At 38.6% G+C, this 13,989-nt stretch overlaps 1 long non-coding RNA gene across 1 annotated transcript in view; it reads right to left on the minus strand.

The window, feature by feature from the left end:
- The window catches only part of LOC309852429, a 64,712-nt gene that overhangs the window by 50,145 nt on the left and 578 nt on the right, over positions 1-13,989 (minus strand). The window lies entirely within an intron of this gene.

The following is a 13,989-nucleotide window of genomic DNA, read 5'->3' on the forward strand; positions in this document are numbered from 1 at the left end:
TAAGAAATAATAGCTGAAAAATTTCTGAATCTGGGAAAGGAAATAAAAATACAGATCCAGGAGGCATAAAGATTCCCCCGGCAAAATCAACCCAAGGAGATCCACACCAAAACACATCATTTCAATGCAAAAGAAGTAGTGAAGAAGAGAGAATCTTAAAAGTAACAAGAGAAAACAGTTACATACAAGAGAAACCTATAAGACAATTAGATTTTCAACAGAATCTATGCAGGCCAGGAGGGAATGGCATGATATATTCAAAGTACTAAAAGAAAAAACCTTCAGCCCCAAATATTCTAGTCAGTAAGGCTATCATTCAAAATAAAAGGAGAAATAAACTTCCCCAGACAAACATTAAAGAAATTCATCACCACTAAACCTGACTTACAAGAAATGTTAAAGAGGACTCTGAGCAGAAAGCAAAGACCATTAACAGGAATAAGAAAAGTAGGAAGCACAAAAGCAGTAAAATTAAGTGTATCTATGAAAATCAGCCAAGGGATTTACAAAATAAAAAGATGTAAAATATGACATCATTACCTAAAACATGGGGGGGTAGAGATAAGAAAAAATTTAGTAATTTTAGAATGGGTTAAAGTTAAGTGACTATCAACTTTATATAGACTGCTATACACAATGATGTTATATAGAAATCTAAAGGTAATCAAAAATTAAAAACTGGTAATAAATATGCAAAAAAAAAAAAAACCCTCAAAAACCCACCCAAGGAACCCAAGTATATCACTAACAAAAGCCAGCAAACAGTGAGAGAAGAAAGGAACATGAACTACAAAACAACCATAAAACAAATATCACTACGTAACTTTCAATACTTACTTTGACTGTAAATGGACTAAACTTTGTAAGTGGACTAAATGCTCCAATCAAAAGATAGAGGGTGATGAAATGAATAAAAATGTAAGACATGCAGCATACAAGAGACTAAATTTCAGACCTAAAGACACATTCAGATTGAATATAAAGGGATAAAAAGGCATTTACCATATAAACAGGATTGACGACAAAGCCAGGGTAGCAATACTTACATTGGACAAAATAAATTCTAAAACAAGGACTGTAACAACAGGTAAAGAAGGACACTACAGAGATTAAGCTCATAGACCTCCTTCCTGATGATTTTTTGGATTTGACATCTAAAGCAAAACTAAACAAGTGAGATTAGATCAAATTAAAAAGTCTATATGAAATGGGAGAGAACATTTGCAAATAATATATAAGGGGTTATTATCCAAAATATACAAAGAACTCATATGATTCAATAGAAAAAAAAAAAGACATTTTTCCAAAGACATACAGATGACCTACAGGTAGATGAAAAGGCACCCAACACCCACTAATCATCAGGAAAATGCAAACCAAGGCAATGCAAACCCCAGTGAGATATCACCACATCTACTAGAGTAGCTCTTACCAAAAAGTCAAGAAGTAGCAAGTGTTGGTGAAGATGTGGAGAAAGGGGAATGCTTCTGTACTGTTGCTGGGAATGTAAACTGGTATAGCCACTATGGAAAACACCAGTTTCCTCAAAGACTTAACAGAACCACCATATAACAGAACCACCCAGCAATTCTAATTATGGGTATTTACTGAAGGAAAGAAATCACTATCTTGAAAAGATATCTGTACCCCATGTTCACTGCAGCAGCATTTAGCACAGTTAAGACAGGGAATCAAACTACACATCCATCAATGAATGAATGGATACAGAAACTGTGTGCCTGTGAGTGTGTGTGTGTGTGTGTGTGTGTGCGCGCGCACACACGCGCGCACGTGTGGTTGTACATACGCACAAGCAAATATTATTTAGCCTTATAAAAGAAAGAAATTTTGCCACTTGAAACAACCTGATATATTTGAAAGCAGCTAGAAGAGTAGACTTGTATTCAAAAAATTTTCTAACAATGTGATGGATGATAAGTAAAGTTATTGTGGCAATCATTTTGCAATATATACATATAACAAATTACTTTATTGTACATCTAAAACTAATACCATGTGACATGTCAACTTAACTGAATAAAAAATAGAGTTCTCTCCAGAAACCAACTTGCTGACACCTGGATCTTGGACTTTTACCTTCCAGAAGCATGCCAAAATTAATTTCTGTAAAGTTACCCAGTCTGTATTATTCTGTTAGGACAGCCTGAGAAGACTAATAAACTCATAGTTAAAGTCATTTTTATTTCCTGTTCTATGAACAATCTCTATATATTATTTGTTCAATTTCTTTTGAATTATGTTTTCCTCTTATAGATTTGTGGTATCTCTATATCACTTAAAAAAATTTAGTTCTGGGGTGCCTGGGTGACTCAATCATTAAGTGTCTGCCTTTGGCTCAGGTCATGATCCCAGGGTCCTGGGATGGAGCCCAGCATGGGGCTCACTGCTCAGCAGGGAGCCTGCTTCCACCTCTCTCTGCCTGCCTCTCTGCCTACTTGTGATCGCTGCCCGTCAAATAAATTAATAAAATCTTTAAAACAAAACAAAACTTCTTTCTGTAGCTCTTTGTGGATTCTCCCTACTTGCTAGATTGTGATAGATTGGGCATATACTTCTTTATTCATATAAACTAAACTACTTTGTCACGCATTTCCACACGCCACACATAGGCATAGTCTTCTACAGCCCTGCAAGAATTATTAACTTTGTTTTTTTCCCCCTAGTACTAGCTACATGAATGGGGGATGCAGGCTGCTTGATAAGCGATCAAGGATAGAAGCAGAAAAATTTTCACCTTTAGCCCCAAAGGCTGACTTATAGCCTGAATAGTTCTGATAAGGTTTAAATTCATGCTCACTGCTCCATTCTTAAAGGGTTTCACGACTGCCTGTAAATTTCCCTGTTAATACTGAACTGAATGATAAGTACCAGAGAAATCATGGGAGTAGAAATGTACAAGTAGAAATTCAAAGATATTTATGATATAATACTCCCTGGATGTCCCCTCCTTGAGAACTAAGCATATAACCATCGGCTTCATAGGGCAAAAGGGCAGATTTCAGGGCTCAGCAACAAAGGAATGCTGCCACATTCATGAAGCATTTTAAAGATTTATTTATTTAACAGAGAGAAATCACAAGTAGACAGAGAGGCAGCCAGAGAGAGAGAGAGAGGGAAGCAGGCTCCCTGCTGAGCAGAGAGCCCGATGCGGGACTCGATCCCAGGACCCTGAGATCATGACCTGAGCCGAAGGCAGCGGCTTAATCCACTGAGCCACCCAGGCGCCCTCATGAAGCATTTTAAAAAGCTAATTGAATCTTTAAAATGTACTCTGTTGAATTTTTTAAATTTAACAGTAGTCACGATTGATTAAATCATTGGCCATTGGTAACTGATTCAACCTCCAAATCTTCCCTCCACAAAAGTTGGAGGGGGACTAAAAGTTCTTACCCGCCAATCACCTGATTGGGGCCACTAGCAAGCAGCCCAGGCTTTGGTTATCTAATGATTTCCCAAAGCCACTGCATTAACAAAACAAAAAATATCTTGATAGGTCTCTATGCTTAGTAAATTGCAAGGGTTTTAGAAGCTCTGTACCAGAAAAGGCTGTGAAGAACAAATTCATTTATTTACTATAAATTACAGTATCACACTTAATAAAGTTGCAACTGAACTTTAAACAGCTTAAGGAATTTATACTAATCAAAATTAGTGATCGTTTAAATGCTTTTGAAAAGATGGTTATTCATATACTGTTCAGTAGATATAGAAGTTTAATAAAGTAAGCCTTGAAGAAAACATGACTAACAGTGACTATCTTTCGACCACATCCAAAGTCCTGCAGATGCTAAAACATTCATACTCAGTTTGAAGATCATAGGATTAATATATTCCTTAGCATAAGACTGCCCTCCTCTAAAGGCAGAGTTAACACATGTAGAGGATCCTTAGAGTAACACAAACTTAAGGCATCCTGTGTGTGTTTCTTCTGTGCAACCATAAAGTATCACTGCTATCACTTATTAAGTATTTACTATTCTTTCATCAAATAGCTACTGAGCGCCATTCATGTGCCAGTCATTGTGTTAAATGAAGACTTAACTAAACTGACAAGAAACTCCTTTCATAAATCTCATAGTTACAATGGAGAGAAATGCTACTACATATTTCATATCTATAAATATTTTTTACCAAGTAACTTTCCTATATGTACAACTTTAAATTCTTTTTTATAATTTAATATTGTATAATTGTATAAAATTTTTGGATATGAGACTTCATTTTTAAGAAAAGCTCCCTTTTCTTTCTTTCTTCTTTTTTAAAATTTCTTATTTATTTGAGAAAGAGAGAGAACAGGGTGTGGGGGAGAGGGGAGAAGTAGGCTCCCAGCTGAGCAGGGAGCCTGCTGCAGGGGCTTGATCCCAGGACCTCGAGATCATGACCTGACCCAAAGACAGATGCTTAACTGACTGAGCCACCCAGGCACCCCATGAAAATCTCCATTTTCAGGCAGCCTGAGTGGCTCAGTCGGTTAAGTGGTTGCCTTTGGCTGAGATCATGATCCCAGGGTCGAGCACCGCATGAGGCTCCCTGCTGAATGGGCAGCCTGCTTCTCCGTCTCCACTATTTGTGCTCTCATGCACACACACTCTCTCTCTCTCTCTCAAATAAATACATAAATTCTTAAAAAAAAAAAAAAAAAGGAAGGAAGGAAGGAAAGGAGAAAAGAAAGACAGACTCCATTTTCCCTTCCAAAACAAATAGCTAGGGGCCCCTGGGTGGCTCAGTCACTGGGCATCTGCCTTGGGCTCGGGTCATGATCCCAGACTTCTGGGATGGAGCCCTGCATCGGGTTCCCCACTCAGCGAGAAGCCTGCTTCTCCCTCTCCCATTCCCACACCCCCTGCTGTTCTCTCTCACTCTCACTCTCTCTGTCAAATAAATAAATAAACAAACTTAAAAAGACAACAACAAAAAAATCAAATGGCTAGTGATCTAATAATCTTGAACTGGGCAAAAAGACCCTTGGTCTGACCCAGAAGCGGCAACTGTTTTACAAGCAATTATCTGTAAAATCAACAGGGCAACGACATCTTGATCAATAAAATTGCTGGCTGTGGACTTTCTGAAGACAGAATAACTAATGCATAGGAGGAATAATTTCATTTATTAACACCAAGAGAACACAATTGTACACAATGTAATTGTAATTGTACACAATGTAATCACACTGCTTCTGCCCATGAATAAAAATTAACTTTTTTTCTTTTATCCAAATAGGTAATTGCCCCCCACATCTTTTCTCAGAAAAACCCCTTGCTTTCATCTTGCAGGTGGAATACTTTTCTGGTTAATCCCGGAATCTGTGTTCCATAAACTGATTCTTCCATTCCAAATAACCAGCAGGACTGGGAGAGCTTGGAGGACACTGGATCTTCTCTTAGAAAGAAGACAGGACAAAGAGCCTGTAAACTTACTGTGTGGAAATAACGATCTGGCACCTGGGGCACACAGTGGGAAGGTTAGTTACTCAACTCAAAGAGTGTCACAGACAGGTAGCCTTTGCAGTCAGAGAGATCCCTCTAGAAACAAAGAAATGGCAAGAGCCACTTCCCTCCCTCACCTGTCAGCATAAGCACAGGGCCACCTGTGGGAACTAGTGCAGGGCCCACCCTCCCTACCTAAATTACTTACACCAAAACTCCCCACCCAGCCCCAGAACTCCAGAAGATTGGTCCTTCCCACTCAGCTTTCCTCTGTTCCAGCATAGCAAGCCAGCTCCCCCAGAAGACAAGCTCTAATCCTTGCCAACACCTTGTCTCCAGACCTGGGAGCTTTTGGTTCCAGTGGCAGCAATGACAGGTTTGATTTCACAAGCAGACCAGAGCACACCTAGTAAAAATGTACCACATTCAGGCCAGGGACCAAAAACTGCCCAAAACAGGCAAAGACAGTTTTCGCAGTCAACTGACCTGGAGGATACAGCAGCCTGCACACAACAGCAGAGCACATGCAGAACACGTTGGAAAAACTCCCAGAAGCAAAAGGCCCTAGGGAACATGGGACACTACACAGTAGAGCACTATAGGACCTCCTCTTCATAAAGCCACTACGGTCAAGAACAGAAGACACAGCTGACCTTTTTAACACAGAGAAACAGGTACAGAGACAAAATGAGAAGACAGAGGAATCTGTCCCAAATGAAAGAACAGGACAAGGCCACGGAACAGGACAAGACCACAGCTGGAGATCTAAGCAAAACAGAAGTAATATGCTTGATAGAGAATTTAAAGCAATGATTATAAGATACTCACTGGTCTTGACAAAAGAGTGGAAGATATCAGTGAAACAATTAACCCAGGGATAAGGAATAACGTAGCAGAGATAACACGTTCGATAAAAAAATAAGACACACATTTGATGGAATGACAATACTCTATAAGAAGGAGAGGAACAAATGAATGACCTAGAGGACAGTAGTGAAAAGTAATCAAGCTGAACAAAAGAGGGGAAAAAAGAATTATGCAAACCAGGAACCCAGTAGGGAACCCAGTGACTCCATCAATAACAATATTATATAGGAGTCGCAGAAGAAGAAGAAGGAAAGCAGAGAATTTATCTGAAGAAACAAAAGCTGAAAACTCCCTAATGTGGGAAAGGAAACAGATATCTAGATCTAGGAGGCACAGAGAACCCCCAACAAAATCAACAAAAGCAGATCCACATCAAGACAATCATAATCATGTTGACAAAATATAGTAACAGGGAAAAAATACTAAAAGCAGCAAGAGGAAAGAAAACAGCTGCATACAGAGGTGCCTGGGTGGCTCAGTGGGTTAAGCTGCTGCCTTCGGCTCAGGTCATGATCTCAGGGTCCTGGGATCGAGTCCCGCATTGGGCTCTCTGCTCAGCAGGGAGCCTGCTTCCCTCTCTCTCTCTCTCTGCTTGCCTGTCTGTCTACCTATGATCTCTCTCTGTCAAATAAATAAATAAAATCTTAAAAAAAGAAAGAAAGAAAGAAAACAGCTGCATACAAAAGGAACCCCAAGGCTATCAGCAGACTTTTCAGCACAAACTTTCCAAGCCAGAAAGGACTGGCATGATATATTCAAGGCTGAATGGGAAAAAACTGTGGCCAACAATACTCAACCAGCAAGGTTATCATTCAGAATAGGAGAGAGCAAGAGTTTCTCACACAAACAAAAACTAAAAGAATTCATGACCACTAAACAAGCTCTGCAAAAAATATTAAAGAGGACTATTTGAGTGGAAAGGATAAACTAAAAATGACAGTATGAAGGTAGGAAACACAAAGGTAGCAAAAAAGAATATTTCTATTAAAAAATCAGTCAAGAATCTCATACACAAAAAAGAATGTAAAATATGACACCTTATACCCATAACGGGATGGGAGGAGTAAAGAATGGGTTCAAACTTTAATGACCATCAATTTAATACACACTGCTATATGTAGATGTCATATATATACCTAATAGAAACCATAAACCAAAAATCACTAATAGATATGCAAAAAAAAAGAGAAAGAAACCCAAATATATCACTAAATAAAATCAACAAACCACGAAGGAGTGAAAGATGAGAAAGTATCAGAGAAAGTCTTCAGAAACAACTACAAAACAAGTAATAAAAATGTAATAAATACAAATAAAAAGTAATAAATACATATCGATAATTACTTTGAATGTAAATGGACTGAACGCTCTAATTAAAAAGCACAGGGTGACATGGGGCACCTGGGTAGCTCAGTCAGTTAAGTGTCAGACTCTTGGTTTCAGCACAGGTCATGATCTGTCATAAGATATAGCCCTGAAAGATTCAAATTAAAACCACATTGAGATATCACCTTACACCAGCTGGAATGGCCAAAATCAGCAAAACAGGAAACAACATGTGTTGGAGAGGATGTGGAGAAAGGGGAACCCTCTTACACTGTTGGTGGGAATGCAAGTTGGTGCAGGCACTTTGGAGAACAGTGTGGAGATTCCTCAAGAAATTAAAAATAGAGCTTCCCTATGACCCTGCAATTGCACTGCTGGGTATTTACCCCAAAGATACAGATGTAGTGAAAAGAAGGGCCATCTGTACCCCAATCTTTATAGCAGCAATGGCCACAGACGCCAAACTATGGAAAGAACCAAGATGCCCTTCAACGGACGAATGGATAAGGAAAATGTGGTCCATATACACTATGGAGTATTATGCCACCATCAGAAAGGATGAATACCCAACTTTTGTAGCAACATGGATGGGACTGGAAGAGATTATGCTGAGTGAAATAAGTCAAGCAGAGAGAGTCAATTATCATATGGTTTCACTTATTTGTGAAGCATAACAAATAGCATGGAGGACATGGGGAGTTAAGAGAGGAGAAGGGAGTTGGGGGAAATTGGAAGGGGAGGTGAACCATGAGAGACTATGGACTCTGAAAAACAATCTGAGGGGTTTGAAGTGGTGGGGGTGGGGGAGGTTGGGGGAACCAGGTGGTGGGTAGTAGAGAGGGCACGGATTGCATGGAGCACTGGGTGTGGTGCAAAAATAATGAATACTGTTATGCTGAAAATAAATAAAAAATAAATTTAAAAAAAAAAAAGATATAGCCCTGAGTCAGAGTCCTCGCTCAGTGTTGAGTTGGCTTCGGATTCTCTCTCTCCCTCTCCTTCCGCCCCCCCCCCCCAACTTGCATGCACTCTTTCTTTCTTTCTAAAATAAATAAAATCTTTAAAGAAAAAAAAAGACATAAAGTGACAGAAGGGATAAAAAAAAAAAAACAAGACCCATCTATATGCTGCCTACAAGACTCATTTTAGAGCTAAAGACACCAGCAGATTGAAAGGGAGAAAATGAAGAAACATTTATTATGCAAATGGATGTCAGAAGAAAGCCATAGTAGCAATAAATATATCACACAAAATGGACTTTAAAACAATGGCTATTGTTTTAAAACAAGAGAGAAAGAAGGACACTATATAACAGTTAAGGGGACAATGCAACAAGAAGATATAATAATTGTAAATATTTACCTACATAATATGTGAGCACTTTAAACAGTTAATAACAAATATAAATAAACTAACCTATAATGCAATAATAGTAAGAGACATTAACATCCCACTTACATCAATGGTCATATCAACCAAACAGAAAGTCAACAAGGAAAAAAAGGCTTTGAATGACACAAGACCAGATGGATGTAACAGATATAACAGATATATTCAGAACATTCCGTAATAAAATAGTGAAATACACCCTCTTTTCAAGGGCATATGGAACATTTTCCACATCAAATCACATATTAGGCCAAAAAACAAACCTCAACAAATTCCAAAAGACTGAATGAAGTTGGGGGGACCTGGATGGCTCAGTTGAGTGTTTCAGCTCAGGTCATGATCCCATGGGTTGTAGGATTGAGCCCCCTTGTGGGCTCTGGGCTCAACAGAAATGTTGCTTGGAATTCTCCCTCCCTCTCCCTCTGCCCTTCCCCCTGCTTGTACTCTCTTTTTATCTCTCTCCCAAATAAAAAATAAATCTTAAAAATAAAAAAAAAGATTGAATGAAGTTGTAACCATGCATCTTTTCTGACCACAACCCTGTGAAACTAGAATTCAACCACAAGAAAAAAATACGGAAATATCACAAACACATGGAGACTAAGTAACGTGCTACTAAACAATGAATGGGTCAACCAGGAAATAGAAGAATAAAAAAATACATGGAAACAAATAAAAATAAAAACACAATGGTTTGAAACCTTTGAGATGCAGCAAAAGTGGTTCTAAGAGGGAAGTTTATACTAACACAGGCCTACCTCAAGGAGCAAGAAAAATCTCAACATAAGCTTAGAAGCTAACATAACCTAAAGGAGCTAAAGAACAATAAACAAAACCTAAAACCAGCAAAAGGAAGGAAATAATAAAGATTAGAACAGAAATAAATGGTATAGAAACTAAAAAGCAAAAATATAAAAACCACATTAGAACAGATGAATGAAACCAGGAGCTGGTTCTTTGAAAATATCAATAAAATTGATAAGCCTCTAGCCAGATTTATCAAGAAAGAAAGAGAAAGGACCAAATAAAAACACAAACGAGGGGCGCCTGGGTGGCTCAGTGGTTAAGCCGCTGCCTTCGGCTCAGGTCATGATCTCAGGGTCCTGGGATCGAGTCCCGCATCGGGCTCTCTGCTCGGCAGGGAGCCTGCTTCCTCCTCTCTCTCTCTCTGCCTGCCTCTCTGCCTACTTGTGATTTCTCTCTGTCAAATAAATAAATAAAATCTTTAAAAAAAAAAAAAAAAACACAAACGAGAAAGGAAAACAACCAACACCACAGAAATGCAAGAGATTATGAAAAACTACATGCCAACAAACTGAACATTGTAGAAGAAATGGATAAATTCCTAGAAACATATAACCTACCAAAACTGATGCAGGAAGAAAATTTGGACAGAAGCAATAATCAAAAACTTCCAACAAACCAAAGCCCAAGACCAGATGGCCTCACAGGCAAATTCTGCTAAACATTTATAAAGATTTAATATTTATTCTCAAACTATTAAAAAAAAAAGAGGAAGGAAAACCTCCAAATTCATTCCATGAGGCCAGCATTACTAGTATCAAAACCAGATAAAGACACCATAAAGAAAGGGGACTACAGACCAGTATCTCTGATGAGCAGAGATGCAAAAATCTTCAACAAAATACTAGCAAACTGAAACCAACAATACATTAAAAAAAAAAAAAATCATTCACCCTGATGAAGGGGGATTTATTCCTGGGTTGCAAGGGTGGTTCAATATTTGCAAATGATACCCGATACATCACATATCAATAGAAAAAAGGATAAGAACCATATAACCATGTCAATAGATGCAGAAAAAGCACTTGACAAAAAGTACAATACCCATTCATGATAAAAACCCTCAAAAAAGTAGTATTAGAATATACCTCAACATAATAAAGGCCATATACAAAAAAACCACAACTAACATCATCCTCAGTGAGGAAAAACTGAGAGCCTTTCCTGTAAAGTCAGGAATAAGATAAGAATGTCTACTCTCACTTTTATTTAACATAGCAACTGAAGTTCTAGCCACAGCAATCAGACAGCAAGAAATAAAAGGCATCCAAATCAGTAAGGAAGAAGTACAACTTTCAGTATTTGCAGGTGACAGGATACAATATGTAGAAAACCCAAAACACTCCATCAAAAAACTGCTAGAACTGATAAATGAATTGAGTAAAGTGTCAGGATACAAAATAAACCTATAAAAACCTGTTGCATATCTACCCACCAATAATGAAGCAGCCAACAGCATTTTTCAAAGAAGTAGAACAATCCTAAAGTTGTTAGGAACTACAAAAGACCATGAATAGCCAAAGCAATCTTGATAAAGAAAAGCAAAGCTGGAGGCATTACAATTCCTGACTTCATATTATATTTATTACAAAGCTGTAGTAATCAAAACAGTATGGTACTGGTGCAAAAACAGACATATAGATTAGAATAGAAATGACAGAATAGAACCAACAACTAAATGGTAAATTAATCTTTGACAAAGCAGGAAAGAATATTCAATGGGAATTCTCTTCAAAAAACAAGTATGGGAAAACTGGACGGCAACATGCAAAAGGGTGAAACTGGACCACTTCCTTGCATCATACGCAAAAATAAATTCAAAATGGATTAAAGACCTTAATGTAACACCTGAAATCATAAAAATCGCCGAAAAGAAGACAGGAAGTAATTTCTCGAACACTGGGGTCATGGCAACTTTTTTCTAGATAGGTATCCTGAGGCAATGGAAACAAAAGCAAAAATAAACTATTGGGATTCCATCAAAATAAAAAAGCTTCTGCACTGTGAAGGAAACAATCAACAAAACCAAAAGCAGCCTATGGAATGGGAGAAGATACTTGCAAATGACATATCCAATAAAGAGTTAGTTTCCAAAATATATAAAGAACTTATTAAATTCAACACCCAAAAAACAATCTAAGAAAAAGTGGGCAGGAACCATAAACAGACATTTCTCCAAAGATATACAGATGGCCAACAGACACATGAAAGGATGTCCAACACCACATCAGAGAAATACAAATCAAAACTACATGATCTCACCTCACAGAATGGCTGAAATCAACAACACGAAAAACAACAGCTATTGGTAAGGATGTGGAGAAAAAGGAACACTTGCGCACTTTTGTGGGAACGCAAACTAGTGCAGCCACTGTGGAAAACAGTATGGAGCTTCCTCAAAAAATTAAAAACGGAACTACCCTACTATCTGATCTCGAAATCATACTACTGGGTATTTACCCAAAGAACACAAAAACATTAATTCAAAGGGATACATGCATCTCTATGTTTATAGCTCCATTACTTAAAATAGCCAAGATATGGGGCACCTGGCTTGCTCAGTGGGTTAAGCCTCTGCCTTCTGGTCAGGTCATGATCCAGGGTCCTGGGACTGAGTCCCGCATCTAGCTCTCTGCACAGCAGGGAGCCTCCTCCCCCCTCCCCACCCCCCGGCCTGCTTCTCTGCCTACTTGTGATCTGTCTGTCAAATAAATAAATAAAATCTTAAAAAAAAATAGCCAGGATATGAAAGAAGCCCAAGTGTCCACTGATTGTGAAAGGAAAAAGAAGTGTGGTATATACATACAATGAATTATTATTCCACCACAATAAAAGAATGAAATCTTGCCATTTGCAAGGACATGGAGGGAGCTAGAGAGTGTAATGCTAAGTGAAATAAGTTATAGACAAATACCATACGATTTCACTCATATGTGGAGTTTAAGTGAGCAAAGGGGAAAAACAAACACAAACCAAGAAACAGAATATTAACTATAAACAAGAAACTGACGGTTACCAGAGAGTAAGAGGTTTGGGTGGGGGAAGAGGAGAATAAATTGTTGGAAACAGGTGATGGGAATTAAGGAGTGCATGTGTGATAAGCGCCCCCATGAGATTATAATAAAAAAACTACATTCTCAAAGACTTTTCAATTATGTGATGTTACAGTACCACTTAAACGAAAATATGGATATATGTGTGTATATGAATCTACATGTTTACATATGTATATAAGTACAACCAATATACTCAGCACTCAATAAAATGTACTATTTGTGTGGGCCAGGGTTGCTCAGTCTGCTAAGCAACCCACTCTTGGTTTCCCTCGCGTCTTGGTCTCAGGATCCAGGATCCAACCCTGCCTCCTGCTCCACGCAAAAAACGAGAGTAGGCTTGAGACTCTCTTTCTCTCCCGCTGCCCCTCTCCCTCCCCCATTTGTGATTTGTGCGCACAAGCGCTCTCTCTCTCTCTCTCATAAATCTTTTAAAATAAATAAAAATGTACTATTAGCTATATTAATTTAAAAAAATTGGGAGTGCAAGGAAAATATTTTCTAAGAGAAACAAGAGGTTTCAGGTAGGAGCGCCTGGGTGGCTCAGTGGGTTAAAGCCTCTGCCTTCCTTTCAGGTCAGGTCATGATCCCAGGGTCTTGGGATGGAGCCCCGCATCGGGCTCTCTGCTCAGCAGGGAGCCTGCTTCCCCCTCTCTCTCTGCCTGCCTCTCTGCCTACTTGTAATCTCTGTCAAATAAATAAATAAAGTCTTAAAAAAGAAAGGTTTCAGGTAACTTGATGGGTCTTTGTTAGGCCTTCACCAAGAAAGAAAAAAAATCAAGTCTGAAAAAATAAAGCATTTCGGAGATAAAGAGAAAATACTAAGTCACCTTAAACCTAAGTTTTAATTGTCACAACAATTATTTCCTCCTCCAACGGAGACCTTTTTTGGAGAAGGATAGAGACGGGGAAGGAGACAGCAGACCGTTCTAGGGGCCCGGATGAGAAAGCCAACTGGTTACACCTGCCACACGTCACCCCTAGCCATGAGAGGAAACCAGAGCTTCCAAATCAATCTCAGGGTCAGAGAAAAAGTCAAGGCCTTCACCGTCAAGGGCCAGAGCCTTCTTGTCTTTGCTCCCATATATGATTATGTGTGACAC

The sequence above is a fragment of the Mustela nivalis genome, assembly GCF_964662115.1.
Source record: "Mustela nivalis genome assembly, chromosome: 18".
NCBI classification, from domain to species: domain Eukaryota; kingdom Metazoa; phylum Chordata; class Mammalia; order Carnivora; family Mustelidae; genus Mustela; species Mustela nivalis.